Source organism: Gopherus flavomarginatus, chromosome 10 (assembly GCF_025201925.1).
Source record: "Gopherus flavomarginatus isolate rGopFla2 chromosome 10, rGopFla2.mat.asm, whole genome shotgun sequence".
Lineage (NCBI taxonomy): Eukaryota > Metazoa > Chordata > Testudines > Testudinidae > Gopherus > Gopherus flavomarginatus.
Window position 1 is genome coordinate 42,303,717 of NC_066626.1, and position 27,121 is coordinate 42,330,837.

The following is a 27,121-nucleotide window of genomic DNA, read 5'->3' on the forward strand; positions in this document are numbered from 1 at the left end:
ACCAACAGGCTGGTTCAGTGTACTTTGCCATTAAACATTCAATAACTCATACAAGAATGTCTGGAAGCACTATGGAGTAAATTTCACATAGTAAATTAATTGATCTTGAAAGGTGTCATATATACACAAATACACTAGCAACATTGATGTGGCAGAGAACCACCACAGACAATGACTTCACAATAAAGGGGCAGTATTTTTTGTTTTGTTTTTTAAACCTGAGCTAACTATTCCTGTTAGATTCAGAGAAATTAGTGATGGAAAATCTCTTGAATCATATAGTTCAACTCCTTGTCAATGCACTAATTTCCCCTACTGCACATTTCCTATTGTCTTGTATAATCTAGTTTTAAATGTCCCAATTAAAATTATTTATTTTTCTTAGACAATAGCCATATTCCATAACAGGGATGCATGCAGTTTTGTTCTACCTCCCCTTCAAATGCACTTATTGTGGCCAGTGCACGGAAATTTCACTCTACATTTATGTTTGGCTTCTTAGATAGCCTTTTTACAGTGTTCCATGGTATATGTGAAGTAGAGGAATAGTAGCACACTCTTTCAGGAGCCCAAAAGTATGGAACACATGGAATTACTAAATAAGCTCTGCCACAGAAAGGCTCTTAATGACAAGTGACAAGGTTAATTAATATTGTTCATATCTTTATAGCACCCTGAAGGGGTGCAGAGGCCTCATTCATTAGTAACAGGCTTCTACTTCCTGTTTAGATCTCCCACAGGGGTATAGGGTGAAGTAATGAAGTAGCATTGCGGGCTGAAGGTTCAAATCAGGCTCTCAGAGGAAAGCCAGGGAATTCTGTAAAAGTTGTTCCACAATCGTCAGAGCATAGAGAAGCCTCTGAAAAGGCAGAGCTTCACAGTTTTTAGGTGGCTGGGTTGTATCCCAAGCTGGGTTCATTCTGTTTGCTTTTTTGTTTATGTAAAATGCTTTTAGGTTTTATTGGCTGTGTACCTTGGATTCCAAGAATGGTACCTAAGAGAGAAAAACCTGCTGGCTTTTTTTTTTTCACTTGCTGGACCATTTAACCCAGCCTACCAGTTGACACACAGAGTTCATCCTCAAAGAGCCAAACACACAACTCACTGGCCCAACTTGCATCATTTTCCAGTGGCACTAAGTGCAGAGTCTGCAGAAGCAGCAACATTTAGGTCATCAGAAGTAGCAGCAATGAGTCTACTATGTGTGATCAGTGTGATCAGACCACAATAAGATAGTTCTTCTATGGAGCGTAATGAAGGTATCTTGCTCCTAGCACAAATAAGGGCTCTTTCTGTGCAGTTTTATACAAGCATAATAATTTTCCAAGACATTTAAAATCCACCCTCATTGATGTGATCAGCTAGAGTCCACCCAGATATCAGGATGAGAATGTGCATTTCAGATGCTCTCCTTCATGAATGGCATGCTGCCAATGCACCTGTCCTGCCACATAAAAGCTTAATTGGGGAAAAAAGATGCAAGTGCACTTCTCATTTATTTGACAATAGAACTCTAAACGTTACAAATGCATGCTCTGAAATACATCAAATCAATTTATATTCAGAGGTGCACTCCTATCAACAACCCCAAAATCAAAAGGATACCTCTTTATTTAGAGTGAAATTTTTACCTCTGTCCCATAAAAGACATACTATAGGTGTTGTCACAAAATAACAGGATAATAAGGTACTTTAATGCATTGTTGTTCTACTAACTATTCATTACAAACCAGAACTTTTTTTTTTTTACTTGCAGTGGTGAAATGCATAAACCAAATGAATGCCATTAGTGCATTACAAGAGCCCTAAAATAAACTGGCACGAAATACAAAGATAGAACAACGAAACCTTTATTTAAAGGAGTAAATGTAATATTAAAATATTTTCTTCTAAGATTTCTTAAAAAAAATGGAATGGCATTACAAAAATAATGCACAGTATTTGTTTAGGGGAGAAAATATCTAGTTACTGTCACCATGCTTCCTTTATAAAGAATGCATTTTTAGTGTCTCTACAACTACTCTTAATTTTTAAGGTTCCCTATTCACAGCTAATTTGATACACCAACATCATCAATCACTAGACACAAGAACAACTGGCTGTGTTCCATAACTCTTGTTCACAGACTCCCAGAGCCGCTGACACACATGGAAGCTGCTGTCTGTCAGAGTCCTGTTTACTTCTATTATTCTACAGTTCACAGTGCATTTTCTTTGTTAAGCTGTTTTGGGACCTAAGTGTGTATATTAATTCTTAAAAGATATAATTTTATAAATGTAGAGTCTATGATGTTTTCAGTGGGAATTATAAACATCTGGGAGATCTCAGAGTGAGAAAGCAGTAGCCTAGTAACACAGAGATCATCATAGCAAGGGTGTAATGTTGACTATTTACAGGGTTTCTTTTCCCTCAATACTAAATCTGTGTTATTTGCCATGAATAACAGAATATTTACTATCAGCTGCAATAAGGAGACTTATTATCAGCACATGATTTGTGCTGAACACAGAAAATTATAGACAACTGCTTCTTTGACTCCACGGTGAATCACACTGTGCAGCTTGTATGTATGTATGTCTTTGGAAGCTGCTGGATCCCCCAGCATATCTTCCATGCTTTAATTTGTATTAATAATATAAATATGCACTGTGAGTTATTGCAATTTACCATATGAAATTATCTTTTATGGAAACTACATTTGATTTCTTTTAACTGATTCAGCCAGACAGGTTGAATACAGAAATCAGTATGATGATGGGAGGGAAGCATTTTAAGTGACTAATTTTGCAGCACAATGTGCCCCATATTTATTAGCCTTTTACTCCAGGTCTATTTTAATTGTTATCTGTTCATGCATGCTACACCATATAATGAAATGCTCCTATCTCACCCACTGAGTAGTGAGGTTTTTTATATGTACCTCTATTAATGACCCTTAATTAAGTTGATTTTAGTAATTTAAATGTAATTTTTCTTCTGGTCAACAAGTATTTTTAAGCGAGAGGTCGGGAATGAACTGTCAAATGACTGCTTTTAAAATGTTCCTTATTTAATAGTAGAAAGAATAAATGCTGTATGTTTCAATGACTGTGGCCTACCAACATCAAAACCATAAGTCTACATTATTGAACAGATCTGAGTACCAATACTTTCACATCAAGTTTTTTAATACTTGTTTAACCCAAGATTTCAAATGTACCAATTAAGAAGCAGAAAAATTACTACAGCATAAGCTTCACTCTGGTTCTACTCTACAACTAAAACGTACCTTTAAAAAGATAGACACACCATATATATATTAGAATCTTTTCAACTATTGTAAGTATCAGTAGACTACAGAAGTTTACCAGCAAAAATATTTATGGGATATCAGAATTAACATCCAATTGATTTAACAAATATAGGCAATTAATTCTTGGTGAAGTGAGTCTTGCATAACACAAAATAATTTGCAATTACCAACATCAAAACCAGTGCTTTGCTAGTCTATTTTCAAATACTGGGCATTAGTTCATCTGAATTCAAAATGGAGTTTGGTGATTTACATGAAATATACATGAGGTTGGGGGGAAATTCACATTTAAAATTTTTTATTTGCTCTATCAGATAATTTTAACCTTGGTACATAATTTTCCTTCTTCTGCCAGTTTTGATTTTTAAAAGAAAGAATGAAGTTTGATTTAATAAGCAGTATAGCTAATAGCACAGGGACTTCAACCAATGTAACTAGAGTAAGAGCACACAATTTTTTATTGTTAATTACAAAACGTTTAGATACACATTTTCAGTGACCCTATATAAAATACTGAAATTGCATTCCAACTTTTTTTTGGCAGATCTTTAGTGGCACAGATTATTGTAATAAAAATGTATTCATACAACACTGATTTTGTAATGCTTGTGTTACAGAGGTGCACATGTGCTTCAAAAATAAAATGTGAAAGATTAAAGGTTCTTTCCAGCACTATGTAACCTGTACAACAGAAGAGCAACTCAAATTTCACAAGCAATAACCTGTGCATTTGCTGAAGAAAAGAACAACACACAAGAATGCCTCAGGCAGAAGTTGAAACTGATTGGACAAAGTAGAAGAACAAGAGCCCTTGAAACTAAACAAAAGCAAATTCATTCTGTTGACAGATGTTGATTACATCAAAGCAATGAAGGACTTTTTTATTCAACAAATATCTCTGCATTATCTGGACATGATAGATATAACATGTCTTAATCAACATAATCTAACATGTAATAATTTTTAAATTCAGTAAAAGCATATTGTATTGAGGTCTTAAGTACAGGCTTCTGTAAACAACAGTGTATTCACATGGTCACCTCTCCATACCCGTGCTGGTAACGCCATCATCAGTCCCGTACTGCCAGGGGTTAACTGCTCTGGCAGCCAAATAAAATACAGAGAGAGACGTATAATTATGGAGACAGTCAAAGGGCAGGCTCTATTTTGAAATCTATTTGCACAGACAAGGTCTTCCAATTTGGCTTACAGGAAACTAGCTGGTAAAGGGAGTCTCCTTTTCTCCAGATGCTTTCCACACTTTTCCCCCACATCAGGAAATCATGGATATGGACACCATACACTACTGTTTCCTGGATTACAGGCCTACGTGTTATTACAGGAAGAAGACCAAATCCATAAAACAAGCTTGTGAGAAATATTTCCCTCTAATGACAATATCAGGAAAAAGCAAAGCATAAAAAGACTACTGAAAATGTTAATCTAGCAGCAGTTCTGCACATGATTTAGTCAGAGCTGACAATAAGGTTTTGACAAGGAAAAAATAAAAATGCATTATAAGCATGTCTGTGTTTTAAATAACATGCCTGGGGGAAACATAACATTCATCAACATAGATATGCCTTTGGTTACAATTAACAATACATTAGTATAAATATCTACAATTATGTGCTTCTGACTGTGCAAATTATTGGGAAAACCCCCAAGGTTCTTAAATACATACCACTAAAACAGAATATATTTTTATTTAATTATTGAAATGAAATAGAAAAATATGACAGAAGTTGGTTATTAAATACTGTAACCAGCAGTCTTCCTGTCCTCCTTATTTAGACCCAATGAAGTTGTCCTGTTTCCATCAAAATCAATAGCAAAACTCTCACTAACTCCAATGGTGCAGGATCAAGCCCCAATCCTGGAATCACTGGGATTCCTCAAAGGCATGAGGCAAGTTGGATATTGTCTTTAGGGCCCAATAGTACTCCCCACAAATTCAAAGTTTGCCAGTGACTTCGTTGGGAGCAGGAGTAGGCCTTCTTTGACAATATTTGAATTTGTAATGAATTATATTAAAATTCACTTGGCATTTTCACAAGTATTGACACTGCTTATTATTTCTTTATGCATCTTCCATATTCATATTAAGATAGTTCAATAATATCTTTTCTGAGATAATACAGTTCTTATAATTCTCCACTGAGCCCAAACCTAAAGCCAATAGAATAGATATCTTGGAAGTAGGTAAACTGGGAAACTATGAAGAATCAGAACCTCTTCCATGTACAGGAAGGATGACAGCCCGAGGGTACTCCAGCCCAATAATAACAACATTCAAGTACTAGCACCCAGGTCATGACAAGCCATGACCCTTCCCCATTGCTCTTTCAGGAAGTTGGCTCTGTGCCACACTTTATCAATAGCAATTAACAGTGTGGAACAAGTAAAGAGAAAGAGAAAAACTTCTAATTTTACATGATAAAAACCAATAGCCATACAAGAATCCCCAGATCTTCAACTGATGATGATTCCCTGAGCAGTTGTACCAAAAAAGTCACACCAAAAAGCCAGTAAGAGAAGTTAAATTTACTGCTTCACTGAGAAAATTCTGCTACAGTCAGAGCATATTGCGACTACATACTAGGGTTTAGGAAATACAAAACCAATAACTGAGTATAACTATGTCTGAGTATTACAACCCGGGCTCGCTCATTCATTCATTCATACCCCAAAGGAATTTCATTGTCCATTAAAGTGTGACTAGATTCCATATGCTTCTATTATTAAAAGCAGGATTCTTAACATTTCTGCAACACACAGACAGGCAGCTTCTTTGACAAAGAAATATTTTATCTTCCCTGTTGGGGAAGTACATTCTAGTGAGGTTCTAAGAAAACAACACAAGTAATCTTACATCCGAATTTTTCTGTCTCCCAACATAACAACATAAACAGAAAGCAAAAGGCAAGTGTTCTTTACAGCAGTAACAGCAGCAAAATGAAACAAGTCAGATCCAAAAGCCTGGACAAAGCAATATTAAGAGTTTCACACACAGTTAATTCCAAGGAAATATTAGGCCCTGAATCAGCACGACATCTGGCAAATTTCAACTTTTCTGACCAACAAATGAACCATTCCCATTAACTTACTACATTCCTGTTAAGATGAAGAAAATAAATGAATTCATCTTAAAATGCACAAATTAGAACCAGAAACATATTTGCTCAGGCTTGCACATTGAAATATACCTTAAGAATGATTTTTAAGAATTTTATAAATAAAGAATTTAGTCCATCTTGAAAGAACAGTTGATATATTAACTACTTCAATATTTTCAAGGAGCTGACCATTGTTTGGATTAAATATTTAACTTTAAATAAAACAAAATACCAAAACCCAGTTCTGATTAAAATAATAAATGATTAAAAACACACACACACCCCCAACACATAACACGATATAGAATCTCATTGTTAATACGCACACAGCCACAGCTATAACATTTATTGAATCCTACTTTCATAAAATAATTTCAGATAGTTTATGGATCACAACTGTTTTTCAAATAACATGTTTCTGTCCTGTACACTGTATCACTATTCTGATAGACTATTAAATATTACGGTGCTAAAAAAAAAAAATCTTGCTGTAAACTCGTTTCCCATTGAACTGCACAAACCTATATCCTTATCCTCACAAAAATGCTTTACACATTATTTTGTTCATTGTACAAAACCATGAGACAGATTGATAAAATAAGAGCATAAGTTTGCATAGAAATTTTGTGGACTCTCATGATAATTATCTGAATATTCTTTATGTAGTTTCTCTAAACTTCAGCAGTGAGAATTTGTAGTTGGTAATCTTTCCCCCAAATAAAATATACCACCCACTACAGTAATGTGTCTTCATACTAATGTAGTTCCACATTTCTGCAGTTGAATCTCTGAGGAGTTAAAACAAAAGAATTCTTGAATCACAAACCAGTGTTATCTCAACAATGAAGATAAGTATAAATTATGTTAGCAATTTCTTCTGATAGAAATGTTTCCATAAAATACTTATAATTTTACACTTGTTTGGAAATAATGACATCTAACCACAGGTGTTTCCTGCTCTATGTCAAGTTTTGTTAATTATCTGTATTATCATGTTTTATAAGCAGTGGCTGCAAGCATCTAAAAACAGGATTTATATATTATAGAGGATAGTCCCCCATTGAGAGACTTTCCAAATGTAAAATACATGCATCCATCCCTCAGCACATCTGTGATGGAGAATAAACTTTAGGGTATCTGTCTTTCCACTACCAAACTAATATTAAGGTCATCAGCTTATAAACTATGAGTCAGATTCTGCACTCCTTACTCAGGCAAAGCTTCCAGTAAAGTCAATGAGAGTTCTGCCTGAGTAAATATTACAAGATTGGGCCATTACACCCTATAACTTATTCTTCCAGATATATGAGCAAATGTAATATTGTGCAGCGTTACGAAGTTATGTTGGTGAGGGTTGGGAGGCAAGCTCTTATTTTGTTATGGGAAGATAAACTGTGTAACAAAAATGTCCCAATCAAGAGCTCACTATTGCTAAAACTTGGTAGCTTTATCATAGTATTTATTTTATGCTAACTATTCATTAAATGCACTATTATATCACTATATAACTAGGACGTTTATTCATAAATATGACATTTGATTCACTGAGCGAATCTGAATGACAGGATTATAGATCCTGTTTAGAAGAGTGTAATCAATATTTTGTTTGTTGTTGTTTTTAAATAGAAGATTTCACCTTACCTTCTTGCTTAAAATATACAAAGATCTCCTTAGCATAAAAGTGCCTGTTTATCAAACAGTGATACAGGAAGAAGTTGTTTACATTTTCAGCACAACCAACATACATCATTTATGACCAAAAAACCCCAAGCATTACATAAGAAATGCTCAATCTCTGTCAATCAGACACACTAAAATATACATAAATCAAAGCATACAGTGTGAACTGTATTAGATTCAAACTGAACACAGAATTACTAATATAACAAACAAAAAACAAATAATTATAAGTGACTCACAGACCTATTTGCACATCTCACAAAACTGTTGAAAAGGTGGGTAACCATAGAAACCTCGACAGCCTATATTAAATATTTTTTAATTTTGTATTTATTTTAAAATGCTGGAAACGACATCCCTATTTAATGATATTAATATTTTTTCAAAAGCCCCAACTTACCTTTGTTTCCTAACTAGCACTCAAAATGACTTTCCAACTCAATTACTAATAAGTTGCTATTTAAATTTGATTTTATTCAAGCAAAGAAACAATTTAGTATCATTGTGCTATAAAGCACATCAATATATTTTTAGTCCTGCAAATTAATATTTCTAACTTCCTTCTTTAATGTTTGAAAGTAAATAATAAAATGATACAAAACAAATACAAATGTTAGTGCTTTATTACAAAATGTGCTTTGACATATAGACTTTTTTTAAACTGCACACTTGCAAAAAAAAAAAAAAGACTACACAAATTAATTGTTATAGCTGAAATGCTAATAGCCTTTTCAATTTATAGTTCTTTCTCACTGACAATTACAATTTGCATGGCTTAATATTTAATACTATGATTAATACTAATGTCCTATATTTTACTTCATAATCTAAATGAGTAAAATATTAGTTTGTAGTTCACTGGTTCCTATACTTACGATGTAATGTTCAGTGTGTATTTCATTATGCAGATAAGCAATGGATGTTGTCTGACATGGTTTAAATGGGTCAACAGTATTTTCCTATTCACATTAATCATTCAGACAGCTAGAAGAAAAATGCTTTGAAAACTAAACTAGAAAATCTGTTTTACCACTAATACCTACCACTAGTTGGTTTACCAACAGTACAGATGTGCTGCGTGAGACCAGGGCTGCAGAAATCAGACAGAGGTCTGACACTGCTTTTCTTGCTAAGGAAAAACTGCCATTGAAGTTAATGGGACAAATTCACTCTTGGCATAAGTGCATTCAACTCCGCTGAGTTCAAAGGAGTTGTGCCCATTTGGGTCAGAAGTGAATTTGGCACAAAGGATGTTTTACGTGAATACAGACTGCAGAAAAACTCCCATTGAAGTAAATGGGAGCAGGATCAGGCCATTTATTAGCAATTGTTCCCAGAGTGCATGAAGACCACAGGCTCTATTCTCAAACTATGTAACCATCATCTAAGGCCAATTTTGATATATGGCAAACTGCAAGGAAAATTGTAATTTATAAATAATATAGTATTGCTGAGCAAAGGGAAGATTTTCCACTAAGTGCTAGGGGAAGTGCATAAGTACAAAACAAGGTGGAAATTGATGGGGAAAGGAGGATTAGGTACGAAACACTAGTTGCAGCCATTCAGTGAGTGAAGAATTTACAAAATTTAAAAAACCTAAGAGAACAAGCCAGTTTCCCCAGCACGCAAACAGCATTACATGATGGAAAGTGCGCACAGAGCCAGAGACAACGTATTAGGTCTCATCACTGTGTAACAGCATTGTCTGAAAATCCTGCTGTTATAAGGAGATGATTCTGCTGATGTAAAATGGGTTTTACTGACACTCTGTTGCAGCTGGCTGTTTATCCCACCTAGATATAAAGGAAAGGGGAGACCAAGATCTAGTCTGTGGGCTGAGTAGTCCTTGTTGAGGAACCCTAGAAGCAACCACACATGGGGAGACGACTTGGGCTGCATTATATATTTTTTAAAATTCCTTGGGTGAATAAAGCCAAACCCTAGGATGGAGATAAATTTTGAGTCATTGAAACTTGTATGGCCTGTGTTTTGAGCAGCCTGGGGGAAGCCATCTACTCATACTAGGGTTGTAATTTATACAAGAGTTAAGCTGTTCTTATACATTTTCATTAACAGAAGACACAAATAATTTTTATTCTTGGGGTTGCAGGGTGAGACTTGTGTTGGTTTTCATTTTTTGGCCATGAATCTGATGCTGCATGAGTCTAAATAGTGGATCACCTCTTTCTAAAGGCAATCAAAGCACAGATGTCCCGGCTGATTTTTGCAGATCTATTAGTAATCTTTGCTACCATTGACAAGGTGGTGTTGAGTTGTCTGTGGACACCAGATGGGATACATCAAAGTGTTTTGGTTCTTTCCTATCATCTGGTTGGTAACTGTTCATCAACTCAAAGGGCTCTCGCCTGTCGGAGTATGTGCTGTGACCTTAACCTGTTCAAACATATATGAGACAACTGGGGGAGCCTGTTTTGTGCTGCAATGCAATCAATATGCAGGTGACATACAGCTCTACCTTTCCCCCCCCTAAAATGGGGGAGTAATGCAGTCTCTTTGCTTTCCCAATGCCTAATAGATGGTGGGGCTTGAATCAGGGCAAGGGCACATCTACACGACAAACTGAAGTTGACTTCAATAAAGTGGACATCCAGTGGATGCAGTAATTAATTTGGTTGTGTCTCCACACCACACTTCTTGTGTCGGTGGAGTGTGTCCTCACTAGCAGCAGTTACATCAATGCAAAAAGCCAGTGCTTAATTTCTGCCAGGGCTTACCAGGACTGAGCTCTGGCACCTCCAGACTTGCTACATCAGTAAGGCCCTTTGTTGTGAGTTTTTATTTAATTTAATTTTTCCCAGGAATTCATCAGTATTTATTACCACAACAACAAAAACAGGTGAAAATCAGTGAAAAAAACTATTATTAATTTTTCTAGGTAAATATTGGGGTTTATTTTGGTGGACAGAAAGACAGGGGGAAAAAGTATTCCATAGATTAATACTATGAATTCCGTTCATCAATGTGGCTTGCTACAAAACTCAAAGCACAGTGCCACCTCTAAATTTAAGAAAACAATATATCTCTAATCCCCAAATAAAACTTCTCATTTAAATAAACAGACTTAGAACTATTAGCCTATAAATATTTACATTTAATAACTGGGCCACACCATTTGCAGCACATACACTCAACTTCATCCTTTTCTCCTGGGTTTTTGTTTTTTGAAAACTTTTGAATACTTCTGTAGATTCTGAAACGTATTCTGATACAGATTTTCCTTTTCTTCCCACTTTACTGTGTCAAATATTTAAACCGTTACCTGCTAACAGCTTGAAATCACAGTTGCCAACTTTCATACAGTAAATAAGCACCCTGACTTTCACAATAAGCCAAAAACCAAGCTAATCCCATTTCAAAACAAGGCCAAAACAAGCCAATCCCTAAGAACCCCAGCACTGTGTGACTAGATCCCCCCTGGCGTGCAGTCTGGGAGTGTGGTGGGTACCTCTTGCCCCCTCTTGCCAGGAGCTGATCAAAAAAAAGAAGCAACGAGCAACAAGCTACAAGCCAAAAACTAGCCAACAAGTAACTCCCAAGCCAATTAAGCCAAAAACAAGCCCAATTTCTGCAATTATTTTTTTGTGGGTTTGGCATGTCTGCTTGAAATATATACGTGGTGGGTATGAGATTTATCAGTACGTTCAGATGTGCATGCACTTCAGAGCTTGCATGCATGCCTGTTTGTTTATTGCATGTATCTTCTAGACTAATACACAGCTTTACTTCAACAGGCTACATACATACACATAGACTAACGTATTAGCATAATACATCTATCTCATGCAATGCATTGTATTTTCCTAATAAAATAAGTTATTTTTATATATTTGAATAATACAAAAGTAGGGTGAAAATCAGAAAAAAATGAATAATATTTCTTGTAAAACCTGGGAATTTTTTTGGTAAAAATTGGTTTAAACTGAAAATGAAGGGGCTTTCGCATCAGTTATGAATGTAAAAAAACTGCTTGAGCCCCAGCATCTCTTTCATTACAAATTAAGCACTGCAGAGAGCAGTGCACCATGGATAGCTATTGCACAGCACAATTTGCCACAGAGGGTTTTGGGAAGGGCTTGGAATGCCTTTTGGTACTAAAACGTTCTCTCAGGGGGACTGGAAACATGGCTTCAACAACCCATGATGCAGTTTTCTCCCTTCCTCCCCTGATATTAACTGCAACCCATAATATTTCATGCCTTTTTTCAAAGGGCTGGCATAGCCACGTTTACGCCATATCCTGAGAAGCATGGACCCCACTCTAGTTCTGAGCATTACAAACACCACATGCTTTATCCTGCAGTATTTCCAGAGCTGGGAGAGGAACAGCCATGCAGAATATGACATTGTCCCTCAAGCAGCCCTGCTGGAAGCCACAGAATGAAACAATTCCCAGTTGCTGCTGGCAGTCCCAAAGAAGCCAAACATAGTTGAGCATTGTGTCTGGTCCCAAGAAACAAGCACTCACTGGTGGAATCGCATCATTATTCAGCTATGCAATTCTGATCAGTGCTTGCAGAACTTTCATATGCACAAGACCACTTTCCAGGAACTGTGCGTGGTGCTCTCCCCAGCTCTGCAGCACAGCGACACTAAAATGAGATCTGCTTGGACAGTGGAGAAGTGAGTGGCGATTGCTGTGTGGAAGCTTGCAACGCCAGATTGCTAACAGTCAGTGAGGAATCAATTTGGAGTTGGTAAATCCACTGGGGGGGCTGTTATGATACAAGTATGCAGAGTCATTAATCACCTTTTGCTAAGAAGGGTAGTGACTCTTGGCAATGTGCAGGACATACTGGATGGTTTTGCCATAATAAGGTTCCCTAGCTGCAGTGGAGTGATAGATAGCACGCATCTTGGCACCAGACCACCTTGCCAAAGAGTAACATAAACAGCAAGGGATACTTTTCATTGGTGCTGCAAGCGCTGGTGGATCACCAGGGGTGTTTTATTGACATCAACATGGGATGGACAGGGAAGGTGCGTGATGCCTGCATCTTTAAGACCACAGGTCTGTTCAAAGAGCTGCAAGCGGGGATTTACTTTCTGGAATGCAAAATACCACTGGTGATGTTGAAATTCCAACATCCTCCTCACCCTATCTCTTGCTCCCATGACTCATGAAGCCACACACCAGCAGCCTGGACAGCAGCAAGAAACAGTTCAACAATAGGCTGAGCAAGTGCAGAATGGTGACTGAACATGCCTTTGGCCATTTAAAGGGTTACTGGCGCAGTTTGCTTACTAGGTTAGACCTCAGTGAAAGCAATACCCCCCATGGTTATAGCTGCCTTCTGTGTGCTCCATAGTATCTGTGAGGCCACGGGTGAGAAGTTTCCACAGCAGTGGGATGCAGAGGTGGATAGGCTGTCTGCTAATTTTGAGCAGCCAGATACCAGCACAATAAGAAGAGTTCAGCATGGAGCAGTGCATCCCAGGGAGGCTTTAAAAACGCGATTTAGTAATGACCACAGTACCGTGCACTGCTTGAGTTGTGCCTTCCCATACTGTGAACCTTGCTGTCCCTCCTGGGTTTCTGTCTCCCACAAATCCCTTCTGTTGCCTCAGTTTCCCTGTATCTCCCCTTCCTTCCTCCCCTCCCCTCCTTGTGTGAAGTAATAAAGATTATTTCATTCCCAGGACCTGCACTTTTATTGCACGAACATATTGAAACTGAAAGATCAGAAAAATAATTTAATCTTGGTCAGAGAGACGGAATAAAATTGGGAGGGGAAAAACACATCAATGTTGTCTTTAAAAGCACAGTGGCCTTGCTTGTCCAACATCATCATATGTGCGGCTTTTGCTCTTAGGACCCTCCCCCAGCGTGGAGTAGAAGAGCTGTAGCATTTTCCCTCCTCGTCTCCTGGAACATTTGGGAGAGGGGGCGGGGGAATATAGAGATGCAGGAATGCCATTCTGCAGGGGCTGCAGAGGAAGTCTAGCCTCAGGTGTTTCTCCTGAAGGTCTACTAGATGCCTCAACAAAATCCTTGCAGAATCCCCAGCATCTACTGCTGCATGCCATGCTCACTCTCCTGGACTGGTCTGCTCACCATGTCCATGTCCATGTCCATGTCCAGTTTTTCAGAGAGAGAAATCCACTATGCTCTGCTCAGTGTCTGGTGTCCCAAAGGTGTTCATAATCTCATTGAACATGGCATCACACTTTCGCTTTCACCTTCTTCTAATCTAGACAACCTCTCCACCAGTGTGGAGGAAGAGCTCAAGACCACACTGGCATCACGACTTGAATCTTGTTCACCTGAGAAGTACTATCAGTGCTGCTGTTAAGCCCAGGAACACACACTGCAAATTAATATTAATTAATTTTATGCATCAGCCATAAATTTTCATGTTTATACTAGACACATTAACTTTGGTTGGCCTATATGCCAGGGTAACTCCTGCAGTGGCAGTTGCTCACATGCACTTCAGTTAGGTTGGAGCCTCTTTTTTTTTTTTTTTTTTTTTTTTTTTTTTTAATGAACCAACAATAGGAAGGACTCCAAGAAGTTGATGGTCATGACTAAACCCAAGGCTACTATTTGGATGACTACTGTTTTGGCATATTATTCACCCTAAAAATAAACTACCAGGTCAGTGCTGATGGAGGTTTCACGCTGTACCTGTATATCTTTCTGGATCCTGGACTCTCTTCATTGTAGTAATGCCTCATTAATTTGAGCAGGAATATATTCCACACTTACTAAGCTCCCCTCACTTCTATTGTTTATCATAGTAAAATGGTTTGCTTATGGTACACTCCTGGTGGTTGTGGAAAGACAACGGCAAAACACCTGCACTGGGGCAACAATGCTGCATGTGAAGTGGAGTTATCAGAGAACTGGCTATAGCTGGTGTAGAACGACCTTTAGCATCTCTAGGGTGGTGCACTCCAAGAAAGGAAGCTGGATAATACACCACCACATGCAGTTCAACATACTGGAAAACTAGAGATGGTTAATGAAAGCACTGCAGTAGTTCATTAGTAGCCATGGTCCAAACCATACAGGCTTTTATAGCTGCAAGACAAAAATCACAGAGGACTTGCCAGGACTACCAAAGGCCTTCTACCCTGATGATCTGGACAACCCTCTACAGACCCAGGTACAATTTGACGAGGGGTTAGGAATTGGCCCAGGGGCAGCAGACCCTAGTCTAGCTGCCACACTGCCTGAGCTTAGGTCAGCGTGATGCGATCAGGATCCCCTCTGACCCAGTGGCAAATCTCACTGCCACTGCTAGGGCCCTCGACTGGGGTGCAGTGGCGTTGGTGGGCCTGTGCCCCCCTTTCACCCCAACCCTGGGGTGGCAGTCTTCTCCTCTCTAGGTCAAGAAGCCACTGCTTGTTGCCCATTCGCCGAACCCGCTGCTGCTCGGCCCTGAATACAGGCCTGAGCCATAGACCTTTGTTGCCTTCCCTGTCTAAGGGCCTGGGCGCCTTAACTGTGTTTGCTGCTCAGCCCTGAACACAGGCCAGAGCTATAGACTCATTGCCCTGTCCTGACTGGCCTGGCTCCACCCACCAGGGCTCAGTGAGGGGTTCCTCCCACTCCAGGTCCATGGAAGGCCACTCTGCCTCACTACAGGTGGCAAGTTGTATGTACTTGTTACCTGAACTGTTCAGGAGAGGGCTGGACAGCCCACTACAGAATACACATTTTTGGGGGAAAAGCCAGGATTGGGGGTGAGTTGGGGGTTACCCTGCATATGGTAACCAAGGCTGCTGGAAGCCAGAGTCTGGCTGGTGTTTGCTGACAGCATGCTGGAGTCAGAACTGCAAAACCAGGACTGTGGCTATACACAGACATTCCGGGAGTGACCTGCTTGCCATCTGTGAGGCGCTCAGGTTGGGAGCCACAAAGTCGAAGCATTGTAAGGCATCCAAGGTTCCAGGGCAGGGGTGCGACATCCCCATACCCCTTTGGATTGCACCCTGGAATGTCAGATCTTCCCACATTGTTAAGATCATATGCAAGTCCAATATATAAAATATCACACCTTTTTGTTTCAGGAGCAAGGGTTGTGTTATTAAACATCAGATGAGCTATAGTTGGCCAGATCTTTTTAGAGAATGGGCTGCATTTATAAGACACAGGGACTGATTATAACTTTTATGAATATCTGTGGTTGGTGAAAAGTTTTTGATTACACACCAGGAATCGCTGGGAATCACAGCTGTGTTTTGCTGACAGCGTGGAGGGAGACGTGTTGTCCTAGCCCTATCTCCAAACTTTAGTATTGTTTTTGGAATGGGAGACCTTGTGGTATGCACAGATGTGGGAAATCGAGCATGGGAGCAGGCACAAGTACAAGGGTTGTCCTACCACAGAACCTTGACACAAGGGCTGTAGAAGAGGACCACAACTCATGCTACTTGAGTTAGTAGCTTACAGTGATTGGTTCTTTACTTTGCAGTGATCTTAACTGTGACAGCAAGACTAAGAAGTGTTTGAGAAACTTTCTTTTAGGCTTTAATAAAGTTATGCCCCCAGACCTTGAAACCCAAACATCTGTCAGTTTTTAATGGTGATATTAGATGCAACAGCAATATTACTGAAGTCATTTATTTAAATTGAAAAAATCAGTTAAATAAAGTCATACATTAAACACCAATGCAATTATCTGCGTAGGATTCATCATGTCCTTGCACTTATTTAAAGAGCATAAAACAAACTGAATGGAGAGTTACAAAGCATAGCCTAGAGAATGCTAATATTCTTGGTCTCTCAACTTTCCAAAAATGAAATGAAACAATAAAACTTCACTAAGTAACAGTAAGATTTACTCCAAAGATGGTTACTGTTGTATGTAGTTCATTTAAAACACATTAAAAACTAGAAATAACTAAGTTTAAACAAACAATTTTGATACTGCTTAATACACAGCCACAGACTGGAATTTTTTGTTTGTGCAAAAATCCAAAGAACCTTAACTCTGCTTGGCAGAGATACTTCCTGCCTTCTATTCCACCCACCTCTAGTCCTGAAAGAACTTACACAAGTGCACAACTTTGCTGATAAGTAGTATTAGACAAGTCAGTGGTACTTCTCACTTTACAAGATTGGAGCATTTGTTTTGTTGGTTTGTTTTTTTTTTAATTAGTTACATCCTGATCCTGAAAACCCATACTTACAAAAATAAGCGTTTGCGAGATGGGGCCCCTAAGCTGAGGAGTTTACAATTTAAATTGGACAGACCATATAGTGCAAATACATAAAGGTGGTCAAGGACCAGAAGGACCAGACTCAAAAGTGGTGCGGCATTTCTTTTGGTTTGAGTTTTGTTGTGTTGTTTTCTTCCTGGGTGGATTACCGTCGGCAGGATATCCAAAAGAACTGAGTCTCAAGGAGGGATCCTAATGAACTGAATGTGGTCATATGGTGCACTAGAAAAGGAAGACGGTTCCAAGGACAAGATGTATTCATGGAAGATGACACAAAACCAAGAGTGGATGGAGGATAGAAAGGAGTCTTGGGTGGAGCAAACAGCATGAAGTGGTGGGGGTGAGATAACGCGGAAAGTGACAAGAAGACAGTAATCAGTCATGCTACACCTGCTGGACTCAGAACTGTGCAGGGGAGACTTCCCACATATGTTCCAGGGGCATTAGGATCCAGGTGGTGCTTCTCCCACACACAACAGCCTTGGGGAAAAGGTGCAGAGAGGAGCCAGACAGACTCCAGCCAGTAGCAACAAGCAGCCAAAGCGGGCACTTTTTTTCACATTTGGACGTTCCAGTCAAAACTGAAACTTCTCTGATTTTCTTTGCCCTCTGCGGATTGGCTGCTTCCCCCAATCTCCCTCTCCCTCATCATCTTTTTGGTTGGCCTTTAGGCACTGCCATAATGATAAACATGGAAGGTGAGAAGAGAGCCAGTGAACAGACATGATGCAAGTGACAAGAGAGGAAGAGGATTTTAGTAGCAGCCTTTCAGACAGATAGAAGGTGAGCTGGCCTTTGGGGTGGTAAAGATTACAATAGTCATGGCAAGAGGTGGACAAGACTTTTGGCAGAAAGGAAGGAGATGAAACATTTGAGAGATGTTAGAAAGGAAGAAACAAGAGTGTGCAGTGAGAGAGAGAGAAGGGAACTGAATGAAAATAGATCTAACTTCTACAGTTCTGAAAAAGAGTTCCTATTGTTCAATGTTAAAAACCATTAGGAAGTTCAGATTCTTCCTACAGACAGCAGAGAAGGGAGGTATGGACTAATTTCCAAGTTAAAAACTCCTGGACACAAAATATGAGAGAACATTTGTAAATGACAACAGAAAACTAGACCTTGATTTCATGTAATGCCTTTCATACTTAGGGTGTTACAAACTGCTTTAAATATTGTGCAGGCAAACAGCCATTATGCACTTATGAAGAGCTCACACATAATACTACTAGTTAGCATTTTTACAGCGCTTTTCATCTTCAAGTACTTTACAAACAAATCATTAACCTTCACAGCACGCTGGTGAGATAGGTAGACATCTCCATTCTGTAAGTGGAGAAACAGACAAAGAGATTAAGTGATTTGTCCATTGCCACATACTATCAGAGCTGGGATCAGAATCCAAGGATTTTCAGCTCCTAGTCCTGTGCTCAGATCACACCTTTCACAGATGTACAGCAGCGGAAAGGAGAACCTGAAAGAAGGGGATGCTGGGCAGGATAACAAGATCTCCTATCATGTCTGAAAAGAAGTAGGGTGGTCCAATAGACACAACACTGGAAAAGGACTTGGGAGAGCTGATTTTTATTTCAAGCTCTGCCCTGATCTACTGTGTGATAGTGGTCATGGTCAATTCATCTTTCTATGCCTATATTTTCCCTTCCATGCTGTGTCCGTCTTGTTTATATAAAATATGAACTCTTCAAGGCAGAGATTATATGTTCTTATAGGGTTTAGTTCTAGGGGTCTCAATCTAAGATAAGGCCTCTAGGTACTACCATCCTACAAATAATAAAGTAACTTCCGCTTAATGTCTCAGAACGCCCGTAATTATCCGCAGTTCTGTGATGAGCATGGCTCTACCTTTATCTAGCAGCCACAACTCCTCCCCATTATTGTTCACCTGCAATGGATTTCTTGTTAATGGCATTATGGTCTCTTTGTGGCTATCCTGTTTTTTAACCTCAGAAATATTAAGGACATCAAGACTGGTCTACTTGAAGGGGTGGGGAGGTGGGTATTAAAATATTCCCCAAAATGTTTGTTAGACATTGGAGTTAAATATGTAAAAATAAAAATTTTAAGCAATCTGACAATTATTTCCCCTTCCAACAGCTCAAATTTCAGCCTCTTGCTTCATGTGATACCATAACTTCACAAGTGCTCCAGTGACTGTAGAGTCTTCCAGAGTAAACAAAACCCATTTTTTAAAAAAAGCTTTCTCGTAAATAAATATATCAAAGAAGGAAAAATGGGCACAAGCCCAATTTTTTCCCCATCACAGATCACCTTTAGCCTGTCAAATGTTATGGTGGTTGCTATAATGAACACTTATTTCGATATTTCTCAGGCTATCAGAAAAGCTCCTACTTAATTATTGTATGTACAAATGCACAATGGGATAAACAGTTAGTATAATGAATATGTATGAGAAAAGATAAGGGAGTAAGGGGATTAAAACCTGTTTGGCAGTGCAAACTAGGAATCTCTTGATTTCATCTGGCAGAGGGCTCAAGGAGCACACAGAGTTTCACAGGGATCCTGGATCAGTTATATGCATAAAAATTCACTGAAGGATGCCATGTGAGGTCTCTAACTGAGAGCCAGTAACACCCTGGTCATCATAACCATTCCAAAATGTATGCAAAGATAGTATTTAAGGAGTTATGTACCTATGTTGCAAATTGTGTTATTAAGGTCTGTGAGCTGAAGCAGGTCACCAGGAGACATACATGTTCCTTTCAGGCAGGCAGGGTCTACATATCTATCTGTGGGCTATATGCAAACTGAGTATTGTATACTTTGCAATGGATACCTATCTGCATATTAATCCACCAGCTAATCAAGATTCTGAAATTAACAAGAGATGATAAAATCTACAGGAAGGAAGACACAGCAGTAGTGTGTCCGGTTTATTGATAAAGCTCAAAGGACTGTTTTGATATATTTGGGGTTGCAAAGGACCATTCTGGTATCTTTTACCTAGGAAGTAAGCAGACAGTGGGCTTGCTTCATGAACAGAACATCCCAGCTAAGCCTGGCTATAATATGCTGGAAGGATCTGGGGTGAGCTTTTGCTTTTATAACATAATAATGTCCTATTACTATGGTTAAGTTTGGGCTCTAATACGTATGTTATGATTTTATTTTATATGTAACTCTTTGTTTCAAATATTTCTGCTGGCTACCATTTCAATCTACTTTCTTTGTTAAATAGACTTATATTCTTTTTCACTCTAAACAAATCTAAGGTTAAGCCAAGATGTGGTCTAACCAGTAAGCTGTGGTGACCGTTTACTATTCCTTTGGGAACAGTATAAGTCAGGGGTCCCCAACGCAGTGCCTGTGGGTGCCATGGCACCTGTGGGAGCATCTTAATGCATCCGCATCCTGGCCCTCAGGAGAGCACCCGCCGAAATGCCGCAGCGACATTTTGGGCGGGACACCTCTCGCTGACGCCGCTTGCTGTCGACAAGTGACGTCATTGAGAGGCGTAGCTCCTGAATTTCAGCGGGGACGCCTCTTGATGACGTCGCTTGTCAACGGCAAGCAATGTCATCGAGAGGCGCTGCCGCCGAAATTTGGCAGCATTTTGGCGGGTTCACCACCGCAGTGATCCTTTGGCTGGCGGGCACCAGCCGTAAAGGTTGGGGACCACTGGTATAAGTAACTACACGCTTAATGTCGTTCCGGTTAACATTGTTTTGTTGTTATATTGCTGATCAATTAGATAACATGCTCATTTAAAGTTGTGCAATGCTCCCTTATAACACTGTTTGGCAGCTGCCTGCTTTGTCCACTGCTTGCAGAACGAGCAGCCTATGGAGCTAGCTGGTGGGGGTTTGGAACCAGGGTGGACCAGCAGCCCCCCGTCAGGTCCCCCCTCCCCTAAGGTTCCTGTACGGCAGCCGCCCAGCAGGCTATCAATAGCTGGCAGTTCAGCTGTCCCACCCACACTGCCATGTGCTGCTCCTGCCCTGCCTTGAAGCTACTCCTGGCAGCCTCCTGCTTGCTGTGCGGGGGGGTGGCACAACGAAGGGGGCTAATGTCAGGGTGTCCCCCTCCCCCTGCTTACTCCATCTCCATAGAGTGGGGGGGACAGGACACGACGGGGCTCAGGACGGGAGCTTGCGGGCAGCAGATGCTGTTTCAACTTGCTGATCTACTTAAAAAGGCAATGTACTTAGAGCAGGGTCAGCGTACTTAAAGGGGCAATGAGCATCTCTCTCTCTCACACACACACACACACACACACACACACACACAGGGTGTGCGTTTCTGTCTGCCAGGCTGTCTCCACTCCCTCTATTTGTGCTGCCTTGTAGAGTATGAGGCTACTTTAACAACAATGGGTTATTTTTGGAGGACTCAGGGGTTGGAGTGTGCCTATCAGTAGCCTGCAAGAAGAAAGAGAGAGGGGCCTCTGAGTGCTAGTGTTGCCAGTAGCTGGTGGCGTCAGGGAGCTGACCCCAGAGTGCACAGACAAGGTGTCCTCACACTAAGGGCAAGTAGTAGCAAGATGTCTCACAACCAGGGACTCTAGAAATCTGTTTGCCACAGAAAAATGTAGAATTTTCATTTTTACAAAGAATCTTTAGTTTTTACATTTTGTGAAAAATTATACCATACATGCTAGAACCCCGTTTATCCGAGCCTCATTCTCCAGCTCTCTGTGCTAACTGAAGCTCACCCCAAATCCTTCCAGCATATTATAGCCAGGCTTGTCTCAGATGTTCTGTTCATGAAGCAAATACATGATAGTCCAAGCCCCAGTTGAGAGAAACTAAAGTTCAGCATTTCATTTTAATCATGGAAAAACACAGATTTGTATGTTTTTCTATCAGAGAATTTTGGGAGTTTTATCATGGAAAACTAGGATCCCTGCTCACACCTCTAGGCATCTCCAGGAAGTGTCACAGGCAGAAAAAGTAATGAATTTCTCTGAATGGATGCCTGGCTCACCTGACAGAACAGCTGATACAGGGAAAAAACTGGCCCTCTAAAACTTCAAATAAAGACATATAAAAAAATTAGAAAAAAACAGCAAGGAGACAGTCTTAAACAACATGAAGAGGTAGCTGTTGAGTATGCAAACAGTTACACAGCATTCTCTAAAATGAAAGTGGTTTTTATTTTGTTTTAAAGTAGTATGGCCTGAAGTTATAATTATGGCTTATTTTTAAACAAAATCTTATGGCTTCTGCCTCTGCCATACCAAATCCATATTTTCCTTATATACGCATAACAAACTTGCAGCCCCAGGTGAAAATAAAGGCATGTAGAAGCAAACTAAAAATAAACCAAACAGGAAATGCAATTAAGTTTAATTACATTGAATGCTAACACTCACCCTGCAATCATAACAAATTTTAAAATATTTTCTAATGAAAGATCCACCAAGATAATATTATGCAGCTAATAATAATATATATGTATAATGTCTAAATAGCATACTATTATAAAGAGAATATGAATCAGACTAGAGAAATAAAACATGTAAGAACAAAATTAATATAGTGGTGTCTACCAGTTAAATTCTGTTAGTATAAACAATGCCAGTAATATTGTCAAAGATCAGCAGCATAACACCAGAGCTACAAGGAATATTTATTATTTTATTTAATAATTTGTCACTTTTTTGGTAAGCAGTAATCAAGAGAAGTCAAAGTAACTTCTTTCACTGAATAAACTGTTGACTGTTTTTATATTTATTCTATTTTAAAAGAATCCTTTTTCCTTAATTACCAAAAACCCAAAAGAGGTTTCACTAGTGGTGATGTACATTAGCCCATGGGTATAACATGATACCATGTAACACCAGCAAATAACAAAAGAAAAGCAAGAGCCAAAGCTTGAACACAGTTTTCTTTCAACTTCCTTGGGAATTCTGGTACTATAGGTCTTGGATTCCTTAACAGAGAGGATCATATTCATCAGTTACAGCAGTCCATCGGGGCCTAGATCCAGGTAGACTGCTTGATGAAGTCTAGGCGCCACCAGGTAACAGCAGTGGTCAGGGATCCTGCCAGACATGTGTAACTAAAAGCTAAAAAATGAAATTAAAACACTACTTTAGCCAAAAAGTCTCTTTCTACAGGATGCCACAACTGTAAAACAGAGACTGTACACAACACAGACAACTCCTTGTATACGTTCAGTAACTTTCTCATGTATTTAATAAAACAAGTTAGCCACTAACACTTCACTTTAATTGCAAAAGCCTACAATAGCAACAACCATCAAAAAACAATTGAAACTTCGAGATCTCACCATCCAGTAAAGTGGCATGAAAAAGCAAATAAGCAATGGAATCTACTCTTCCCCTCCTTCATTAAAATATTTTAAATACAATTTCTAAATGCTATTAAAATGTGTTCATTTGAATTTTTTTGTACCTCAGTAGACAAACTGACAATTATGAAAATTACCTGCAGCAATGGATTCTAGAAACAGTTTTAATATAAATGAACATCCTTTGAAGTTACAGATCATGTAAAACAACATTTGTTGCTTTTAAAAGAGTATCTAATTTGTGTTGGGACAGCAAAATTGTGACTGTTAACACTCCTTATGTTGAAAACTGTGAGCTTTTGTTTTTATTTGCTCTTGGTCAAGACAGTTAAAAACCACAACCTCAAATCCAAATCTTTTGAATGTCAGGGGGTGAGGGAAGAAAATTTAATTCTTACATCTAAAACCGATCTCCCTCACCTCTCCCAAGATTTTGGTATTGGATTGAATCTAAAACAAGAAAACTACTTTCTTTCTGATTCTACTTCAGCTGCGGCCAGATTTTACAAAGAATGTGTAGAAATACCACAATCCCACCATTTAAAGACAAAAACTCCAGACTTCAGCCTTATCAAATACAAATCAGAAAGCTGGCCTTTTTATTTGCTTGCTTGCTTGTTTTTTTGCCTCTTTCAGCCTTGCGAGCGCACAAAACAAACTTGGAATTTTGTTAGAATGAAAGAGTTTTCCAGGGCTACACAACATAGGTGACATAGTATATTAGAACTCCTCTGGTACATATATTGTGATATTTTTGCCTATGACTGTTATAAGTGACTTCAGGACTAAAGAATGAAATTCAATGTGAAAGCTAAAGTGAAATGAATATACTACCAACACGCAGAAAGCTGATCTCTGTTTTAAAGGTGCACAGTCATCTTACTTTAAGTCCATTTTACTTTTGTTTAAATTTTAGTAAAAACAGTTGTTTATTCATTTTAACATGGCCCTGGAATGCTGGAAACATAAACATCATTGTACCAGGTTAGGAGAATCAAAAAATGAAACTGAGTGATCTAGTTTCATCATTCAGTCCAACAAGATGGATGTAATAAAAATGGGCAAATATCTAAACCTTAGATTCAAACACTCCTAAATTTTGAGGAAGTTCAGATCCTAATCTGGACAAGTTGGGCCTCTCTCTATCAGAAAGTCAAACAACAAACAGTGAAGAGTAAATTAGATTTTTATTTTTTCAGTTTTAATAATGTAAAATCTAATCCAGGAATCAGCAATCTTTGGCCTGTGGCCCACCAAGGGGCCAGTTTGTTTACCTGCCGTGTTCGCAAGTTGGGCCAATCGTGGCTCCCACTGGCCACAGTTTACCGCTGTGAGCTTCCTGCAGCCCCCATTGGCCTGGAGCGGCGAACTGCGGCCAGTGGGAGCCGCGATTGGCCGAACTTGCGGACGCGGCAGGTAAACAAACTGGCCCAGCCTGCCAGGGTGCTTACTCTCGCAGGCCGCAGACCAAAGGTTGCCGATCTCTGATATAAGCACTAGTAAGGGGATATAATTAGAGGAAAATATAGTTTGTAGCTGCTTTATTTTCCCAGCTAACCTTAGCTAACAGTAGGAATATGTTTTCAGAAAAGTAATTGGAGCTTGCAAGTTTCCCTGCCTGTTTGGTAAAGATAAATATGGATATGGGCGTTCTGTAGAAATCAGTCTGTTTTCCAGTTGGATAACTATTATTAGATGTGACCATAACTAACCATTTCATACATGCTGTATCTTTAGTATTACATACTGTAACTTCACAATATATGGTAGCTTAAGTAGAATAAACTATCTTTTTTCTTGCATTTGGGAATCTGATCTATGGATACTACCACTGCAAGATACCCTCAAATTTTCTTCATCTAAATTAAGACAAATATGTGGTGAGCATACTAGAGTTTACAGGAATATTCTGTAATAGTGTCACTAGAGGCAGGCCCTAAAGTCAAACCATTAATTCTCACTTGCCTCAGAGAAATTAAGCAAAAGCTTGTGGCAGGGAGGAAAAAAAAGAGTGGTTGGGGAGAGTGTAAAGGGGAAAAAAAAAGCATTGGAGATAGTGTGGTTTTTTCCTTCTTTATAGTGCATGCTGAAGGCCTGGTTTTATTATTATTTTAATTTTATTTTAATTATATCAATTTCCTACCCTTATTTCTTTTTTTAATTAGAAATTCAAATCTCTTCCAGCCTGAAAGGCTCTATGGTGACTGGATAACTAGTGAGAAGACAGTTACCTTTTCTGTAACTGGTGTTCTTCGGGATGTGTTGCTCATGTCTATTCCACAATAGGTGTGTGTGTGCTCGCCACGTGCACCAGTGTTGGAAGTTTTTCCCCAGCAGTAACAGTAGGGGAGCGCCCCAGCGACCCCTGGAGCGATGTCTCCATGGCACGGTATAAGGGGCGCTGTGCGCTCCCCCCACCCCAGTTCCTTCTTACCAGACAACTCCAACAGAGGGGAAGGAGGGTGGGATGTAGAATAGACATGAGCAACACATCTCATGTCTATTCTACATCCCACTCTCCTTCCCCTCTGTTGGAGTTGTCTGGTAAGAAGAAACTGGGGTGGGGGGAGCGCACAGCGCCCCTTATACCGTGCCATGGAGACATCGCTCCAGGGGTCGCTGGGGCGCTCCCCTACTGTTACTGCTGGGGAAAAACTTCCAACACTGGTGCACGTGGCGAGCACACACACCTATTGTGGAATAGACATGAGCAACACATCCCGAAGAACACCAGTTACAGAAAAGGTAACTGTCTTTTCTTCTTCAAGTGATTGCTCATAGGTATTCCACAGCAGGTGATTCCAAGCTATATCTGTTGGAGGTGGGTAGTTCACAAATTCTTGGGACGGAGCACAGCCCTGCCAAACCCGGCGTCCTCCCTCGTTTGGGAGACAATCGCATAATGCAAAGTGAAAGTGTGAACTGAAGACCACATAGCAGCCCTACAAATGTCCTGGATGGGGACATGGGCCAGAAAGGCAGCCGAGGCCTGCGTCCTAGTCGAGTGAGCCTTCACAATAGACAGCGGGGGGATTCCCACCAGGTCATAACAGGAACGGATGCACGATGTGATCGAGTTGGAGAGTCGCTGAGTGGAGATCGGCCAACCCTTCATGCGTTCGGCCAAGGAGATGAACAACTGCGAGGACTTTCTGAACGTTTTTGTCCACTCCAGGTAGAAAGCCAGAGCCCGTTGCACATCCAGCATGTGGTGCTCCTCACCGGACTCATGGGGCTTGGGGCAGAGGACCGGCAGGAAAATGTCCTAACCCATGTGGTAGGCAGAGACCACCTTCAGGAGGAACAAAAGATGTGGGCGGAGCTGGACCATATCCTTATGGAACATCGTGTATGGGAGAGTGGAGGTCAGGGCCCTGAGTTCCGTGACCCGCCTAGCCAACGTGATTGCCACCAGGAAGGCCACCTCCCACAAGAGATGTGACCAGGAACACGTAGCTAGTGGCTCAAACTGGGGGCCCGTGATGCGGGCCAGCACCAGGTTCAGGTCCCACTGTGGGACTGGGGGCCTGACGTACAGGGAGAGATGATCCAATCCCTT

At 39.8% G+C, this 27,121-nt stretch overlaps 1 protein-coding gene and 1 long non-coding RNA gene across 5 annotated transcripts in view; one reads left to right on the plus strand and one right to left on the minus strand.

Moving 5' to 3' along the window:
• The window catches only part of LOC127030376 (uncharacterized), a 133,126-nt gene that overhangs the window by 39,645 nt on the left and 66,360 nt on the right, over positions 1-27,121 (plus strand). The gene's annotated exons all lie outside the window — the stretch shown is intronic.
• Positions 1-27,121, minus strand: part of METAP1D (methionyl aminopeptidase type 1D, mitochondrial) — a 61,766-nt gene that overhangs the window by 26,193 nt on the left and 8,452 nt on the right. Inside the window, exon 1 of one of the 3 annotated variants that reach the window (XM_050916727.1) lies at positions 4,503-4,563. The exons of the other annotated variants lie outside the window; for them this stretch is intronic. The gene's annotated coding sequence lies outside the window, so the exon portion shown is untranslated. Of the gene's footprint in view, positions 1-4,502; positions 4,564-27,121 lie in introns of those variants that run through there. 3 annotated transcript variants of the gene reach the window in all.